We start from the raw sequence: 17,423 nt of genomic DNA on the forward strand, positions 1-17,423 counted from the left end.
TATCTCAGATCCAACAGGTTCCGGCACCTTCAGGGTTTCTGAGTGTATCTTCTTTTTGACTGATCTATCTACGTGCCTGTGAAGTAATGGCTGGACATTGATGTTAAGTGCTATTTACTCCATCACTTTGCATCTGAGATTCTAACCACCTACCACTTTCTAGAGTAAACTTTGACTGCTCACCTTTGCTACCTAAAGAGAGCTAAGAGCTTAGAAGGAGCAACTGGGTTAACAAACTGGAGTGTACACGTACTGTGACTTTAGGGAACCAGTGCTAGCTGCCTGTCAGGTTTCTCAAATGACGGGCTCTAGTTGCAGACTTGGAGCAATGGGAAAATCAGGGTGCCCAGGTCTTGACTGTCTTCACCTGACAGAGATAAGGACTGCTGACAGAGGTAGCACCTAAACAGATTGTGCCCTCCAGAGGGAGCCCCAAGAGGAAAAAGCCCAAATGGAAAAAACCTCTGATGGCGAAGTAAGGTTTCCAGGAAGCAAGGCGAGAGCAAGAACCCAATTACTGGAACAGGAGGCAGGGTTACCATGACTGTCACAAAAGGACCCAGAACCAGCGTGGAACTGAGCAACCTGGAAGTAGGAAAACACCTTAGAAGAAACTGGAGAATTTCTGGAAGAGAGGATCAACAAGAGAGTGAAAACACCAATAGTAGTTAATAGTGTTGCAACACAAGTGACATCAAGGAAGATGCGAGACTGCCATGATGGATTGGGAAATAATAGTCACATTGCATAGAAGAGCCGCCATGATGGATAGGACATATGAAAACTTCTTCCCAGGAATTCTGGGAAGGAGAACTACAATGACCTCCAGTATGGCCCTCAGGGAGAAGAGCACCGCAGACCAACCAGGCAAGCCAGGCAAGAAATGTCCCTCTTGAATGCCCCTGGCAGCCAACCAGAAACCCCCCCAGGCTGCTGGCAGGTAATTAAAGCATCCCGTTGTATCGAGTGGAATGAGAAGAAAGTAGTTGGGCAAGCCACCAGCAACTCTGCAACCTGCAGTGTGACAGTACGCCCCCCTCCCGGGCCCTGGGCTTATCAGGGAACTGCTGAAAAAATCAGCAAACCTGGACAGGAGCATGAACTGAATTAGTACCTTCTCAAGATCTCTCGCTGGAAGGATATCCTTTACAATGAATCAAAAACTGCAGACGGTTCCAAAATAACAGAGAATCACAAATATCCTGTACCTCATATTCAGGATCATCATTCACCAAAACTGGAGGCGGGTAAGAGAAACATGGATGTAGAGATCAGTTATGTATGGTTTCAACTGAGAGGCATGAAAGATGGGATGCACCTCCCATGAAAGGGGCTAATGAGGCCAGAAAGTCACTGTGTTTATGACATGAACAATCTTGAAGGGCCCATAAAACCGTGGATCGAATTTGTTCAATGAGAGATGGGTAGGTAAGTATTTAGAAGACAACCAGAACTTGTCTCCAACTTGATAAGCAGGAGGCTGAGGCCAAACAACGTCTGAGGAGACTTTCAACCTCTGTTTGGATTTTTGTAGATTGAGGAAAATATCATGTCTAACCTTCTGGAGATGTCGGGTGAAGGATTCAGCTACAGGTACTGATATGGAAAAGCTCTAGGACGATACCCATAAAAATCAATCAATCAATCAATCAGGGGATTTGTAAAGCGCCCTACTTACCCGTGAGGGTCTCAAGGCGCAGGGGGGGGGGCGACGCTACTGTTCGAAGAGCCATGTCTTGAGGAGTTTTCTGAAGGCGAGTAGGACTTCGGTCTGACGTAGGTGGGTAGGAAGGGTGTTCCAGGTCTTGGCGGCGAGGTAGGAGAAGGATCTGCCGCCGGAGGTAGTTCGTTGGATGCGGGAGACGGTGGCAAGGGAGAGGCTGGCGGAGCGGAGCTGGCGGGTGTGGGTGTAGAAGCTGAGTCTGCTATTCAGGTAGGCTGGTCCGGCGTTGTGGAGTGCTTTGTGTGCGTGGGTGAGGAGTTTGAAGGTGATCCTCTTGTCGACGGGGAGCCAGTGTAGGTTCCTCAGGTGGGGGTGATGTGGCATCGGCGGGGGTGCGTTGACGATCAGTCGGGCAGAGGCATTTTGGTTGCGCTGGAGTCGTCGTAGGTGTTTGGCTGGGATTCCGGCGTAGAGTGCGTTGCCATAGTCCAGCCTGCTGCTGACGAGGGCCTGTGTCACCGTTCTTCTTGTTTCGGCCAGGATCCATTTGTAGATCCTGCGAAGGGTGCGGAGGGTGTTGTAGCAGGAGGAGGAGAAGGCGTTGACCTGTTTGGACATGGAGAGGGTGGAGTCGGGGATGAATCCCAGGTTGCGTGCGTGGTCGGTGGGTGTCGGTGCTGTCCCCAGAGTGGTAGGCCACCAGGAGGCGTCCGAGGCTGAGGGGTTGGGCCCGAGGATGAGGACCTCCGTCTTGTCTGAGTTCAGTTTCAGATGGCTGCTCCTCATTCGGTCGGCGATGGCCTTAATTCCGTAGTGGATGTTGGTTTTGGCGGTGCGACGGGTCCTTGGCGAGGGAGAGGATGAGATGAGTATCGTCGGCGTAGGAGATGATATTGAGGTTGTGGTGGCGGGCCTCTTGTGCGAGGGGGGCCATGTAGATGTTGAACAGCGTCGGGCTGAGGGAGGAGCCCTGGGGGACGCCGCAGATGATGTCGTTGGCTTCGGATCTGAAAGGCGGGAGGCGGACGCTCTGGGATCTGCCGAAGAGGAAGGACGTTGTCCAGTCGAGGGCTTTCTCTTGGATGCCGGCTTCATGGAGGCGAGTCTATAGTGTGCGATGGCAGACCGCGTCGAAGGCGGCAGATAGGTCCAGGAGGATGAGGGCTGATGTTTCGCCGTTGTCTAATTGGCGCCTGATGTCATCTGTGGCAGAGATGAGGGCTGTCTCGGTGGTGTTGTTTTAGAAACACTATGAACTGTATTGTTATAGGAAAAGTCAACACGAGACAAAAATGTAGACCAGTCACTTTGAGTTGAGTTGCGGAAACATCGGAGGTATTGTTCCAGACTCTGGTTTAGGCATTCGGTCTGACCATTGGTCTGTGGAGAAAGCTAGAGGACAATGTAACCTCGATGTGTAAGGACTTACAGAGATGTTTCCAGATACTGGATGTGTTCTGAGGGACTCAATCTGAGCAAAGTACTTGAGGAAGGCTGTGTAAAAAGATCTTCTCCACCTCAAATGGAGTGAAGTGTGCCATCTCAGGAAAAAAGTCCACTGTTACCAAAATGACTCTATTACCCACAGAAGAGGGTAAGGCAGTAATTAAATCTCTGGATACTGTATGCCAGGAGCAGGCAGAACAGGTAGGGGACGTAACAACACTAAAGGTCGGGTAGAGATAGATAAGCTTGTGGACAAATTGGGCATGAGGCAACATACTGTTCAGTGCCAACACGTTCAGGAGGCCACCAGAAAGATCAAAGGATTAATTCTATGGTGGATTTGACGTCTCAATGGCCAGCTGTGGTGGAGCCATAGCACATCTTTAGGACTTCATGCTGTTACTCTTTAGTTGGTATCAATAAGGTCTTTTCTTTGCAGTAATAGTTGTCTTGTCTGTGAACCTGGTTATGTAAGGAGCTTCAGTCATCTCTTGTTAGTGCTGTATATCCAGTCAGGACTCTATTAAAAAAAAAACAGTGTAGCTCCAATTAGGCATGGCGGAACCAGATTATTCTGATGAATAGCAGTCTGGCACTCCGGATATCACTGGGAAAGACCATCACCTATAACGTTCTTGAAACCTGGTGTACAGGTTATAATGAAGTCATATTGATGGAAACAATAGCCCCATCATGCTTGGAGGCTGTTCCTGCATTGCATGTTGTGAAGACACTGAAGATTTCGATGGTCCATCCTGATTTTCAAATGTTCTCTGATTCCCAGTAGGAAGTGTCTTTCCTCGCTATAGGCTCGCTTCATGGCCAAAAATTCCCATTCTAACACAGAGAAATTTTTTTCTGAATCAGACAAGACATGTGATAGATCAAAAAAAACTAGGTGTTCTAGCCCACGGTCTTCTTGTAGTTGAAATTAAACTGCCCCTACAGCTGGGTCTGAGGAACCCATTCCAACTAGAAACGTGTTGGAGGTATCAGGATTATTTGAAACAACAGTGGTCCCATGCAAAAGAATTGTTCAACAACAATGAATATAGACACAATGGAGCTATATTAATTTGACATGTTCAGCCGGACAGAGGTCTCAGTCTTTACTTAATCGGAATAAAAAAACACAAGAATTCCTTCAACAGTTCAACGTAGTGGGTCACAAGCCTGTACCCAAGCACATACAGATTTGTACAGCGAGGACACAAGGAACAGAACAGCACTATTAGGCAAAAGCTGCAGATTTCTGTAGTATACAATGACAGAAAATTCAAAAATGCACCTTTACATATACATGACATAGTATACGTTCTGTATAGGGTGCACATAAAGGTCGACGGCGTTTCGATCCCACTAAGTAATCATGGGGATCATCATCAGGACATTGAATATAGCCTAATAATTGTAAGCCTCTATTGCCTAGGGGAAGAACCCTGGAGCACTCGTGGGTACAAGCAGAGAAGCGGGGTGGTGATTTGGGCTGCCCAGATACGGGAGCCTGGAATGGACGCGTCAATTGGGATAAGATCGCGTTTTTGGAAGATAGAGGATCCGGATCAGTCGGGTGGTATTCCTTCCTGTTTTATATCAGAAGTAAACACATTTGAGAGAAATAATAAAATGGACAGAAACAATGAAAAAGTAAATGACCCAAAAGGTGTTAATCCCTAACAGGAATACACCTGTCCTTGATTTTGCTCCAGACATTCTCCTATGGCCACCCAGAGACACAAGAAGATGACCGCTTCATCGAGCCTTGAGAGAGGAATCAACGTAGGTGCAACCAAGAGATATATACGAGACAGAGGTGGTCATACCCTTGCCGTTTCCACCAGACATCCTCTATAAATCAAAAAAGTCGGGCATGCAGAGTACCAAGGAAAAAGTGCACTCCCTTAGAGGTGAGGAGAAAGCAGATGACCAAGTGTGATGATACTGGCTCACCTGAGACAGCCAAGTTTTCAATAGCAGTAATGAGAGGGGAAAGGAAGAGAAGCATATAATTGAGTGCAAGTGTCAGTCAATAGGAATCCATCGGAATAACCATCTAATAACACTTCAGACCTTACTCTCAAGTTAAATGGATGACATAATAGTCAGAGAAAACATTTCATTGAACTGAAACCCATAAGAACAAAGAGAGGACTTTACAGATTCTTCAAGCTGCCCACGCAGTCCTCTCCTCACTTCTGTCTAATACGAATTATAAGGCTCCAAAGCGATCTCCATCAAAGAATCTTTCTGTGGTCAAATAATAGACAAGACTCAAAGGGGCACAAATGTGAACACCTCGGATGTACTTACACAAAATCAAATCATTCCAGGAGACATGCAGGCACAGGCCACTGAGGGAGGCATATAACTCCTTTTTCAAGAATTTAAAAGATATATGTCCTAACTCTGGCCCGCAAAATCCCTATCTGGACTAGATCTCAGTCTTCAGAAAGGGGAAACCTGTGTGGAACAACTAGAAACTTCCACAGAGGAACATGCAAATCATGAACGAGATACCCACTTTGAATGAGTCGCCATCCTAGATGGATCCCAACAAACACTATAGAACACAATAGACAATTGTGAAAATAGTTTCAGACGCACCAATTTACACATCAGAGGGATCAAATCAGAAACCCCATACGCGGAATTAGGTTCACATGTGCAGAGGCTATTCTGAAAGCTTTTAAACACCGCAGAAGAATCAGAAATCATACTAGACTGAACACTGGGGGCCCGATCCACAGAACTAACTTATGACAAAATCCTAAACTTACTACTTTTGGTATTCACAGAAGTTAGGATTTTGTCTTAAGTTTGTCTTAAGACAGACTTAAGACAAAATCCTAACTTAAGTCTGTCTTAAGTCTGTCTTAAGTTTGTCTTAAAACAAACTTAAGACAAAATCCTAACTTCTGTGAATACCAAAAGTAGTAAGTTTAGGATTTTGTCTTAAGTTAGTTCTGTGAATCGGGCTATAGAGCCTTTTCAAAATTTAAAAGAAAAGGGAAACTTAGCCCTAACGTTAAAACCAATCCATGCATGAATAGACTACCATCGAAGCTTGGCTGAAACCACAAACTCACTGATGCAAAGTTGAGAAAAGAGTGCTCAGAAGACTCAGAGACCAAGAACTACATTAGGCAACCTCGGAGGAAAACGAAAACAACGTTGTACATATGCTTTTGTATATCCTGCTATGTTTTATTTCTATTTTCATTCTCAAACGTTTTCCTAGGTTAAAATGATTGACGTAATGCCTTTTGCTAGGGATACAAATCTGAGTACCATGATAAGAACGATATTAGTAAAACCGGTAAACAAAAATTGATAATTGTCAAAATGTCCTAAATTAATAATTCCTAGTAACAGCCCTGTCAGTTCCCAGCACACAACGGGTAGCTTCCCCAACCAGCCGTTGCCCCAAACTCTGAACACACTGCAAGTGAGTGATTCAGATCTCTTATACCCAATTACTTTGATCCCTTTATCTAAGTTTATTGAACCCAAACCCAAGAAACTCTCCGATTACAACCACGTAGAGATAAAACCTACGTATCATAAATGACAAATGCAAAAACTAATTAATGTGGTCAATGGCAAAATGGCTACTTTTCAGAAAATGTGTGTACCAATTCACACATACATACAACACGAGGGACGTTATAGAGTAGGGCTGAGACACATGTCTACAACACTTCATGGATCTGGAATATGCAACCCTCCCTAGTTTATCTTTAGAAATGTCCCAACCAAACATAGAATGAATACTTAATAGGTGTTTGGGAAATTGGTACAATATTACATTGAACGATAAAGAGAATACCTACTTAGCAGAGGAGGATAAAGACTACGACATACTGAACAAAAAGAAATATTGATTGAACTATGGATGATGTTTGTTTTTTAGAAAAGGTAAGTGTTTTGATGATATAAGTACACTTACTGCCCACTTAAATGTAACTGTATCCGAGTTACTGGTAAATAACATTTGTTAAAAAAAAATGAAGAAGAAAAGCAAAAGTCCAGTGGAATGAACACAGATCAAAAATATGATTACAAGATGAAAAATTACTAGTGTAAGGACACTTTAAGGAGAAAAAATGTAACCTATTACAAATCAAATTACAAATTTTGGAACATGTCCCAACAATAAATATAGGAGGGAATATGCAAACATTCACCCCCAGTCACAAGGATCTGGGTGTAATCCATCATTCTTTTGCTCTCCACACCAACCCAGTTTGGACCCAGCCATATGCAAATCAGTCTTGACCCTGTTCTTTGTGGGAACAGTCCAGCACGAACTGCCAAGCCAGGTCCTCCCTGGACCGGAAACAAGCATCCTGGGACCGGTTTCAGGACATCACCCTTCATCAGCCAGGATAGCTTGAATCCAGTGTTGTAGTGAGCACGGGACCCACGTCTGGGCATACCCTTCCCACTTAGAGCGACATATGCAAAAGAAACAATTGATTTACAGAATGTTGGACATTTCAAACATTCCCCCCCAGTCACAAGGATCTGGGTTTAATCCATCATTCTTTTGTTCAACACACCTCCCCAGTTTGGACCCAGCCATATGCATATCCGTCTTGAACCTGTTCCTTGTGGAAACAGTTCAGCCCGAACTGCCAAGCCAGGTCCTCCCTGGGACGGAAATAAGCATCCTGCGACCGGTTTCAGGGCATCACCCTTCATCAGCCAGGATAGCTTGCATTTAGTAGTGTAGTGAGCACAGGACCCACGTCTGGCAATACCCTTTCCACTTAGGGCGACATATGGTAAAGAAACAATTGATGGACGGAATGCTGGACAATGCAAACATTCACCCCAAGCCCCAAGGATCTGGGTTTTATCCATCATTCTTTTGCTCACCACACCATCCCAGTTTGGACCCAGCCATATGCAAATCAGTCTTGACCCTGATCCTTGTGGGAACAGTCCAGCCCGAACTGCCAAGCCAGGTCCTCCCTGGCCCGGAAACAAGCATCCTGGGACCGGTTTCAGGGCATCACCCTTCATCAGCCAGGACAGATTGAATCCAGTGGTGTAATGAGCACAGGACCCATGTCTGGGCATACCCATCCCACTTAGGGTGACATATGTAAAATAAACAATTGATAGGAGGTAATAGACAACAACTGTTACACCAAATGGAGGTGTTTTGATTAATTTACTCAAAACTTTGAATCTAAAGGCAATGAAAGAATATAAAAATATCTATGATAAACACAACTTTTTATTAAAGAACATGCGTCAGAGAGATCAGTGAATTTAAGGGATTTTAGGGTGTTTTTATGAAAGTGAAGAAAAGTATAAACAAAAAGAGAATCAGTAGAGGTAAAATACCTTAGAAAAGGAATCCAAAGAGGAAAGATGACAAAGATTATTATAAATAAAACTTGAAGAAGAAATGAATAGATGATTTGGTGTATGATAAGAATGAGTACCATATTTTGAAGGATAGAAAAAGTTACCAGTATTAAGATGCATTACATGAAGGCAGAACAATCTTGGAATACAAAGAAAGGATGAGACTAAAGAAGCATGTGTTATGTTACATTATTAAAATGTATACACAAACGGTGTAAAATACAGAACAGTAGGTACTAAAAAAAGTGGTAAAATGATTAAACATTTATATTAGGATAGATTGTGAAAATATTATGGATCAAATGACATGATAAGATGCTTAAAACAAATAAGCTACCCAAAAGACATCCATATCTGCCAGCTGGGAAGGGTAAGTACCTGCTTCAAGAATATTGAGATGAAGGTAACCAATCAGAGGCATAACATAACAGTGCACATTGTGAGACTGGAATAGCTTTGAACGACCGTGTGGAATTAATAGCGGTAAGAACAATTACAATTTAGTTGCATTTATTATAGGTACATTCTGTGTTGTTGCTTTGTATCATAGCACATACTCTCGCCTACAACTTCTGGCTGGGGGTGTTAAGGTAATAAACAGAGCGTATCATCAATTTATCAGAGTTCCTTAACTACCCCTTCCTTCCACTTCGCTGTGTATAACAATATTCAGACCTATTGTGTTGGTGGACCTCCGTTGGGTAATGGAAGGCCGTGCATCTTGCTTCCATGTATGTTTGGTGCTTCACAGTTTGCTTTGAGTATACTTTAGTTTACTGGGTTCCTCGATTCCTCACTGACTGGCAATCTATTAAACTTTTAGGTATTTAGTATGCCAATTCTTTAAACTCATAGGTAAGATAGGATATACATTAAGCCTGTGTTTCTTCCAAGTGATCATCCATGTAGTCTAGTGCCATTAAGATCTTTTCCATGCCCCACAGGCTGTACAACCAGCTTTGATTTACTGCCCTCCACAGGGCTGTAACAGTTTACTTCCCTGTATAAGGCAAATTATATTGTTTCCCTCGGGGTGATTGTGCAGGTTATGTCTGTTTATTTGGTTAGCCTAAGATTACATATGCCGGAAATCAAGGGAATCTGTTTGTGCAAGATCTTCCTCCCAATAGTTTCTGTTTGCAACAGAGCCAGAGTGGGTGGACTAGCATGCCTTTTACTCCACAATTCCGCCAGCTCTCTGCTGTCTTTGAGGGGGTTCAATTTGTACATGTTTGCTTGTGTACAATACCAAACAGAACATTGGAATGTTGGGGGCTTTATCTATACTACTATAATAAAGTAAGAACTTTGCACCTTTGAGGCGGGTAAACTCGGGAACCACAGCGCCAATCCACACACCTGATACATCCTTGTAATCGTCAGGGAGTGCAGATGGACATAGGCTATATAAATAAAAAAAATATACGTTATTTAAAAAAATTGACGATAAAAAAAAGTAGTCCCTTGCAAGTAGCGCCGGCTGCGACCTGCGTGGTGACATCAGGAGCGCGGGGAGGAGCGGCGTGCAGGAGCGGAAGAGGAGCGGCGGACATGGCGTGGGGGAGGAGCAGTGACGAACGGCGGAATGGCGGTGAGGACAGGCGGGAGGAGCGGTAAGCGGCGAAGCGGTAAAATGAGGAGCGCGGGGTAGGAGCGGCGGCTGAGGTAAGGCTCCAGGCAGAGGCCCGAGCTGCTTGACAATGTCAGGGCGGGCGGGGGGCCGGGCTGCTGCACAATGTCGGGGCGGGCGGGGGGCCGGGAAGCCTGACTGCTTGCGGGGACGGGGCGTGCAGGGGCCCGGGCTGCTGCACAATGTCGGGCGGGCGGGGGGCCGGGAAGCCTGATTGCTTGCGGTGACGGGGCGTGCAGGGGCCCGAGCAGCTTGACAATGTCTGGGCGGGGGGCCGGGCTGCTGCACAATGTCGGGGCTGGCGGGGGTCCAGGAAGCCTGATTGCTCCTGGACAAGGTCGGGACGGGCTGCTAGTTGAAAATAATGGAGTGCTCCCGGCGTTGAATGGCTGGTAGAAGCCCTGAGTTCCAACATTCCAATGTTTGTTCATAGCTGTTGTTGTGAACAAAAGGCCTCACGGAGCCAGAGGGATTTCAGCCCCATCGGGCTGCATGAGGCCTTTGTTTTACAAATTAGAACATTCTGCCCTCTAGAGGCAACCTATTTTTATTTATTTGGTGAAGTCTTCTTTCATCGCTGGGAAAAAATCGGGGATATTTATGATTGGTGTCAATGGGGGTAAGTCCTATTGCGGAGCCCCCTTTTTCCATGGTGCCAGGGTGGCCTTGGTGACGCTTGATGAGTGTGATTCTCATGACTTATGTGACCTGGGCAGCCATGCCTCCATCCAACTATGCATATCTGCTAATAATTGATTAATAATACACCAACACATTTCTGTTACTTTTCTGTCATACTCTATAATGTATGGAATCTGGGCGGCCTGGTAATAATTGACCAGGTTTGGGATGCCCTCTTCTGGGCTTCATAGGCAGGTCTTCTTGCCATCTTTGGTTTCTTACCATCCCAAATAAAGCCCTTCACTAAATGTTGTTGATTATTAAGCACCACCTTCAGGGGTTGCAATGGAAGGGTTTGCATCACAAATTGTGTTATTGGCTGATTAGACATCTTTATTGATCACAATTTTAGTCTATTTAACTAGGAAAGGCCCCTATGTCCCACTATTTTATATTTCTTTGGGTTAAGCGTAGGCGCTCCTTAAGTTCTTGGAAGCTATCTTATCTAACGAAGGCAATATTTTAACACTCAAGCATTGGACGGTTTTCATGGTCCATCACAGTAGGAATTGAGTATTTCTCCCAAAATTACCCTACAGTGTGTATCAGCTCCAAAACCAGGCATCGAGCAAGTGTTAGAACCTGAAGATGGTGGACAACAACCAAACTGCAGGTGTTCAGTTGTGCAGCAGGCCACAAGGTTAGCCATCCCTTGCTCGGTCTCTAATATTTTGCCTTCGCATTGGATTCCCAGTGTCGGAATGCAGGTCCAAGCGTTAGTCAATGCACTAGAGATGATATGCCATAGGCATGTATTTCTTGCCAAGGAGCGCCACGTTCTTTCTCTGCTCCGGCTTGCAGAGCTGCTCATCTGCCAGTGTATTCATCAAGACTCATTTGTTAGTATGTACCATGATCTTGATGTTGACTCTGCCCTTGGCCATAGAGTGATGGCTGCTCTTCCAGTCACCAGCGAGGGAATCAATGAATATATCTCATCTTCTGAGGGTTCAGACGTGGCGGTTGAGCATCACCATCCATCCACTCAAGTCGCATCATTTAGCGGCACACTCAATGCATTATTGTGCCTTCCGCCTGGCGTTTTTTAGTGTAACTGTTCCAAATTATGCAGGCCAAACATTTTTGTCCCTTCATTGGTCACAGAACATTATACAGTAACTCATAATTGCAGAGGCCCAAATCAGTGGTTCCTTTTTTTTGTCATTACACTTGACAGTCTGTGGGACCATTGGAGGTGATCCTTGTTTTCCTGACACTTGACAGCAGAGCGTAGGTTGTGTTGGCAAGGGGTGCACCCGAACTTTACACCAACTCCTAACTGTTGGAACCTAGTTCTCCCTCATACAACGTTATATTGCTACTGATGATCCTAGATACAGAAATGAATTTAGAATAAATGATGTAACTTTTGGTAACATGAATAGGTCGCAAATAATATAGCTGTGTTTGACATAACAAAGCTTTTAAAGTTGACGTGACTAGGCCTCAAATCTATTTGCATTTTGTTGTACATTGTATGTTTTAAAGTGTTCTCTCTTGTCTCTGCCTGTGCAGCTCAGGTTAAAAATGAGTCCCTTAGTATTTTGAAAAATGCCCTTAATTCAAACAGTTTTACATTCTTTACAAAGCCTGCACATAATGGAGACTTTACTCCAGTGTCTCTTCAATCTCCCTGTGGACATGACAGCCAGCATGTAAACTGTCCTCTTCTGCATGTCCTAGTAGTTGGCTCGCCTTTTAGTGTAATAGTGAGCATCTAGCGCCCAGGAGGTGCAGTTTCAGTCAATGTCAATAAACACGTCCGGCTCAGTGGATACCAGCTTCTCCTCCTGTCGTACAGAAAGCCTTTCAGAGAGGTAGTTAAGGAATATACAATCTGTCTTGGCCAGAGGAGTGATTGAAGTTTTTCAACAAAGTGTCGACTTTGCTTGGTCGTGGCTCCTGGCACAAGGATAGAAACTGGCCACATCCAGCCAGCAATTGCACTTCATCTGGACTTCTGAAGGAGACATGGGGTCCAGATTGGAGAGGTCCTGAGTCCATGGGCGCTGCTTGCTTGTTGTCCATGCCATCACCAGACCTAAAAATATAAATGTGTATGTTTATTAATGCTGTCCTTGCAGAACTACTTGCCACAAACCCAAGCATCAGGGAGCCAGAGAATTCAGGTTCTAAAGAATTAGCTGTTTGTCAACTGGTGAGGATCTGGTGGGAGTCCCGGTCCGCAAGCAGCGGAGTGCATCATGCTGTGCCATTCATGCAGATTTTTAGCACCAGGTGTTTGTTCTGCACTTTAAAATCAGCATGAACTGCACCATACGCAGTGCAAGAGGGCGCCGGTTCTTTCTGCCGTTAGAGTAGATGTTCTACCAAACGGTGGCTTCCAACTCGTGAAGAAGGTTTCTCAATGCAAGCAGTAGCGACATTCCGCAACCGCCATCATGTGTGGACACTCCGAGAGGACCAGAATTGAAGTACATGCTTAATCAGGGGTGTACCTTCAGGGGACTTGTTTGGGGTGTGACACCCCCAAAAATAAATGCATCCTTGATTCTTGGCTTGGTAGTTGGGTCTGGAGGCCATGGATCGGGTCAGCTCTCTCTATCTCTGATTTTCTTGTCTTGAGCCAAGACTAAGAGAAAAACGGTGACCTTTGATGTAAACAGCGGAGGCAGAGGGAAGAGAAGGGGGAGGGGCAAAGAGGGAGAGAGAGAGAGACAGAGAGAGAGAGAGAGAGAGAGAGAGAGAGAGAGAGAGACCAATCTCGTGGCTGGATTTCAAAATGTGAGATCAGATAACCTGGAATCAATACCGGCTTCCCTGCTTGTCCAATTTGTGTGATTCTAGGCAAATATTTTATTTCAGAGAGCTTACTTTTTCTTTATTATCACCTATAAGCTCTTTTTTAAATACTTGAGTTCAGGATGTGCGCTGTAGAAGCACCTCTCTTGTTTGATTAAATATACTATAATGTTGCTCTGTCAATAATTAGAATCAACCCATGTTCAGGGATTACATCACTACTCACTTGCCTCTTAGTTTACTAATCGCATTGGTGGGGGCAAGCCACAAATATTTCTAAATCTATCACTTTTAATAAATGTCTGTCTATGTAAAGGTAAAATCAGATGTATATAGGAAAACCCTTCCGTGTTAAAGAAATACACTTTTCTGAATTTTAAATAGATTGTATCATTTTTATGCATCATGTTCGTTGTAAGATATACATGCCAAATGTTTGCAAGACTCAGGCAGTGCATGGGCTTTTAGAGCCAAGGCAGACCAATGGTTCTGCTCTGGCTTGGCTCGACCTATTAATTTGCCTTTGCGCCCTCCTCTATTTGCGACTTTGGCTTAGTACATCAGCCATGAGTTACTATAAAATGATTTATAAAAGGCGAGGCCTATCCTCACACACCGATTTGGCAACTCTACCATGAAGGCTTCTTGTAGCAGTGTGTGAGCAGTCAAAATACATTTAAAAAGAAGTGATCCCAGGGCAGGGAATCTAGGCGGTTGTGTTGTATTGGACCATAGTCATGAATTTCCAGTAAGAACCGTAGGTCTAGGTGGTATGGGCTAGGGGGTAACTTCAGCAGGGGTGTTTGAGGTGTGCCACCTCTAAAAGGCACTATTGGTTTGGTAGTTGGGTCTGGAGGCCTTGAGTCAGGTCTGTTATGTCTGTGTCGGTTTCTCGCGTCATTCTCATTTTGCTGAGAGGTTTTAACTTGGACTTTCCAGTCCATCCTGTGCAGGAACTGTTTTGGGCGTTCCCATGGCGGTGCCTGTTTTTAGAGGCACTGCCATGGTAGCACCAAAAAAGTCCTGTGAGACAGCTGGAAACTTCTTATCTGGCAGGCGGCCTCACCACAGGTTTGGCAGTGTGGTGGCGGGGCAGACCCACTGCCAAACTCATAATTGGGCCCCAAGTGTCCTAGGATGTGATAATGGAAAGGCAACTGCTGTTAGGGAGGCCTAAGGATTGGATGGATGAGGGTAGAGCCTGTTCTTCACTTTTAGAAGTTAAGGATTGACTTGTCATCAAGGGCTTCAGCCATCATCCAGAACTGCGAGGGCCAGGGAAGGAAGGGCCCTTCCTGAGCCTCGCTGCAGTGGACCATGTGTGTGAACCCCAGGAGACGGTCGTCACTCCCTTGAGCCTCACAGACATGGGCAAGTGCTGGCAGGCTCCGGGCAGGGCCATGCCTTGGCCTCGCACTGCTGGACCGCAGGTGCAAGGCCCAGGGTAGGGCCCTTCCTCCCTTTGCTTCTCTCAACCTTGGTTAAGCATTTCAGGGCCCAGAGAAGGAGTGGTCTACGGTTTCTTTTCATCACTTCTGAGATTCAAAAAATACTTTTTCTTGTCACTTTCCTGTCTGCTAACTGGTATTAGTTAGTTGCACGGTGTTAGACCTGTCTGGCTTTTTGCGTAGTCCCTCCAATTTATTATTTATTTTGTCCCCTTTTTGCCCCTCATACCTTTATTAATTTTTGTGTCCACTAGCTTTTTCTAGGTGTTGGTCAAGGGGATAGGTGTTCTTTTCCCCCCTCATAGTTTTTCACCTCCGGCCTAGAGGCCTTTTCTGACAGGAATATAGCTGGAGTCACAAAATGGTGGCTACCAACTGTCCTAACTGCCAAACCTAGAACCTGTCCCATAGAGTAGAATAGGGCGTTCCAGAACCTTCTGGTCCCTTCTGGACTCCTGAGGGTCAGCCTATAAAAGGCGGAATGCTGGACAGCCATTTTGTCTTACTGGAGAGAGTCAGCTGGAGGACAGGCTGTAGCTGAAGGTGGGGGTAGGATAGTCAGAGGGTTGACCTATTAATTCACCACCCTTCCTCCCTTGGGTTACCTGACCTGACCCTGCTGATTTGGATGGCTGGAGACCCTGGGCGCCTGACCAACCCCTAGTCTAGAAATACAGGGGTGTGAAAAGGAGAAGGAGACTGCAGTGCTGCGGAGCGCAGTCCTCTGCCCAGTAGAGAGACTTGAGAGAGGCTTTTACTGAACAAGTGCTCAGAAGAAGAAGGGCTAACCTTGTGCCCCCCCCCCCCTTGTTCAGTTGTCGACTGAATCCTGCCCCTGGTTGCTGTGACTTTCCCCTAGTTACAAAATCCCACAGAGTGTCACCTCTTACCTGCTGTGGACGATTTCTGGCTGTGGAGAGGAGCCAACCTTGGAAGGGGCGGAAGCGGAGTGAAGCTAAGCCTGTCCACCCCCTAAGCCAGCGCCTGGTGAGCCGCGCCGGATCAGTGGCTGAGCGCTGACTGAGAAGAGCAGCGGTCGCTGAGGGAGCGGAGGCCGAGAGAAGTCGGGCTGTTCCGCCCCTGTATTGGCGTGGTGAGCGGCGCCGATTTGGAGCTGTGGGAGCGAGTCCTGAGGTGAGGAGCGGACCTGGAGGAATCCTTGTGGACTTCCTAGTGGGCGGAGTAGAAGGGAGGCCTCCGGTGGTGAGACACTCTCTCTCGCGCATGCCCAATTGAGCGCTCGGCTCTGTGAGGCGGAGCCGGTCAAGAGGAGGAAGAGGCAGTGGCGCTCGTCTGCGCCAGTCAGTCCCCGCAGCGTCAGCCCCGGGATTGTGTGAAACGAGAGCAGAGGCACTGACAGCGGTATCCGTGTGGCAGAGAGCCCGACCCTGATCCTCCCCGCGCCCGCCTTGGGAACAGGTAGCTGACTGGGCGGGAGGAGATAGCCTCAATAACTGCCAGCCGGGACTGCTGTTAGTATCCAACACGTGGAGACTTGTGAAGTATCGTCTCCCTGGCACAGTAAGGAGTGTGTGGGGCAGGTGGGAAGACTGAGCCTTTAGGGCTTTATCTATCTCCTCGAGAATCAGTGGAGAGGGGTCCTTGAGAGATCTGTATGTGAGGGAGAAGAGGGGTACTAGAACCTGTGAAAGTAGCTCAAACACACTGATTGTCTTCCTCACCTGTGATCTATGAGGTGGGGAGTAACTTGAGGAAGCTACCTTCAGTAAGTGCTGGTCCAGGGAAAAGGAAGCCACTGAACCAGAATCTGAGAGTAGGAGCACTTGCCAATGTGATGCTGGGAGTACCAGTTAATTAAGTAGAGGTATAAGCTCCTCATTGAGGCGGCTGACACATATGTAAACATCTGGTTTAACTGAAACCTCTCATTGAATGTGTACCTTGTCGGTGGGTAGTGGTGCTGAGGAGAAGAATTTAGGGCACCTCATTGGAGTCAAATCTAATCAATTCTGGAGTCTAATTAAATGTACTATTGATGTTGATTAATGATTTAAGTTAGCATTTCTGAAAGTATTACCACTGATTTCATGTCAATTGTATGTACTGAGCTGTGATTTTTCCAAAGACATAAGAGTAATATTATTTCTCCTGACAGAATGTATAATACTAAATTGTGAATACTAAGAATAAGAGAACAGAGAGTATTTTTATAAACCAGCTCATATTTTTCCATACATTGGTGTAGTGTCATTTTTGTGTGTTATTGCGTTAATTTACTGCTGGGTGGTTTGCAACCTTCACACATGTGCCTTTAGTGAATGTGTCTTACCCTAGGCCAGGCTAGCCTAGGTGACCTGACATCCCAGGTTCCAACACACGGTGACTTTCCAGATTGCATATAGTTAGTTAGTTAGTTTTACCTTTCCTTTAATTGTTTTCCTTTCAAATAGCACAT

The sequence above is a fragment of the Lissotriton vulgaris genome, chromosome 7 (genome assembly GCF_964263255.1).
Source record: "Lissotriton vulgaris chromosome 7, aLisVul1.2, whole genome shotgun sequence".
NCBI classification, from domain to species: domain Eukaryota; kingdom Metazoa; phylum Chordata; class Amphibia; order Caudata; family Salamandridae; genus Lissotriton; species Lissotriton vulgaris.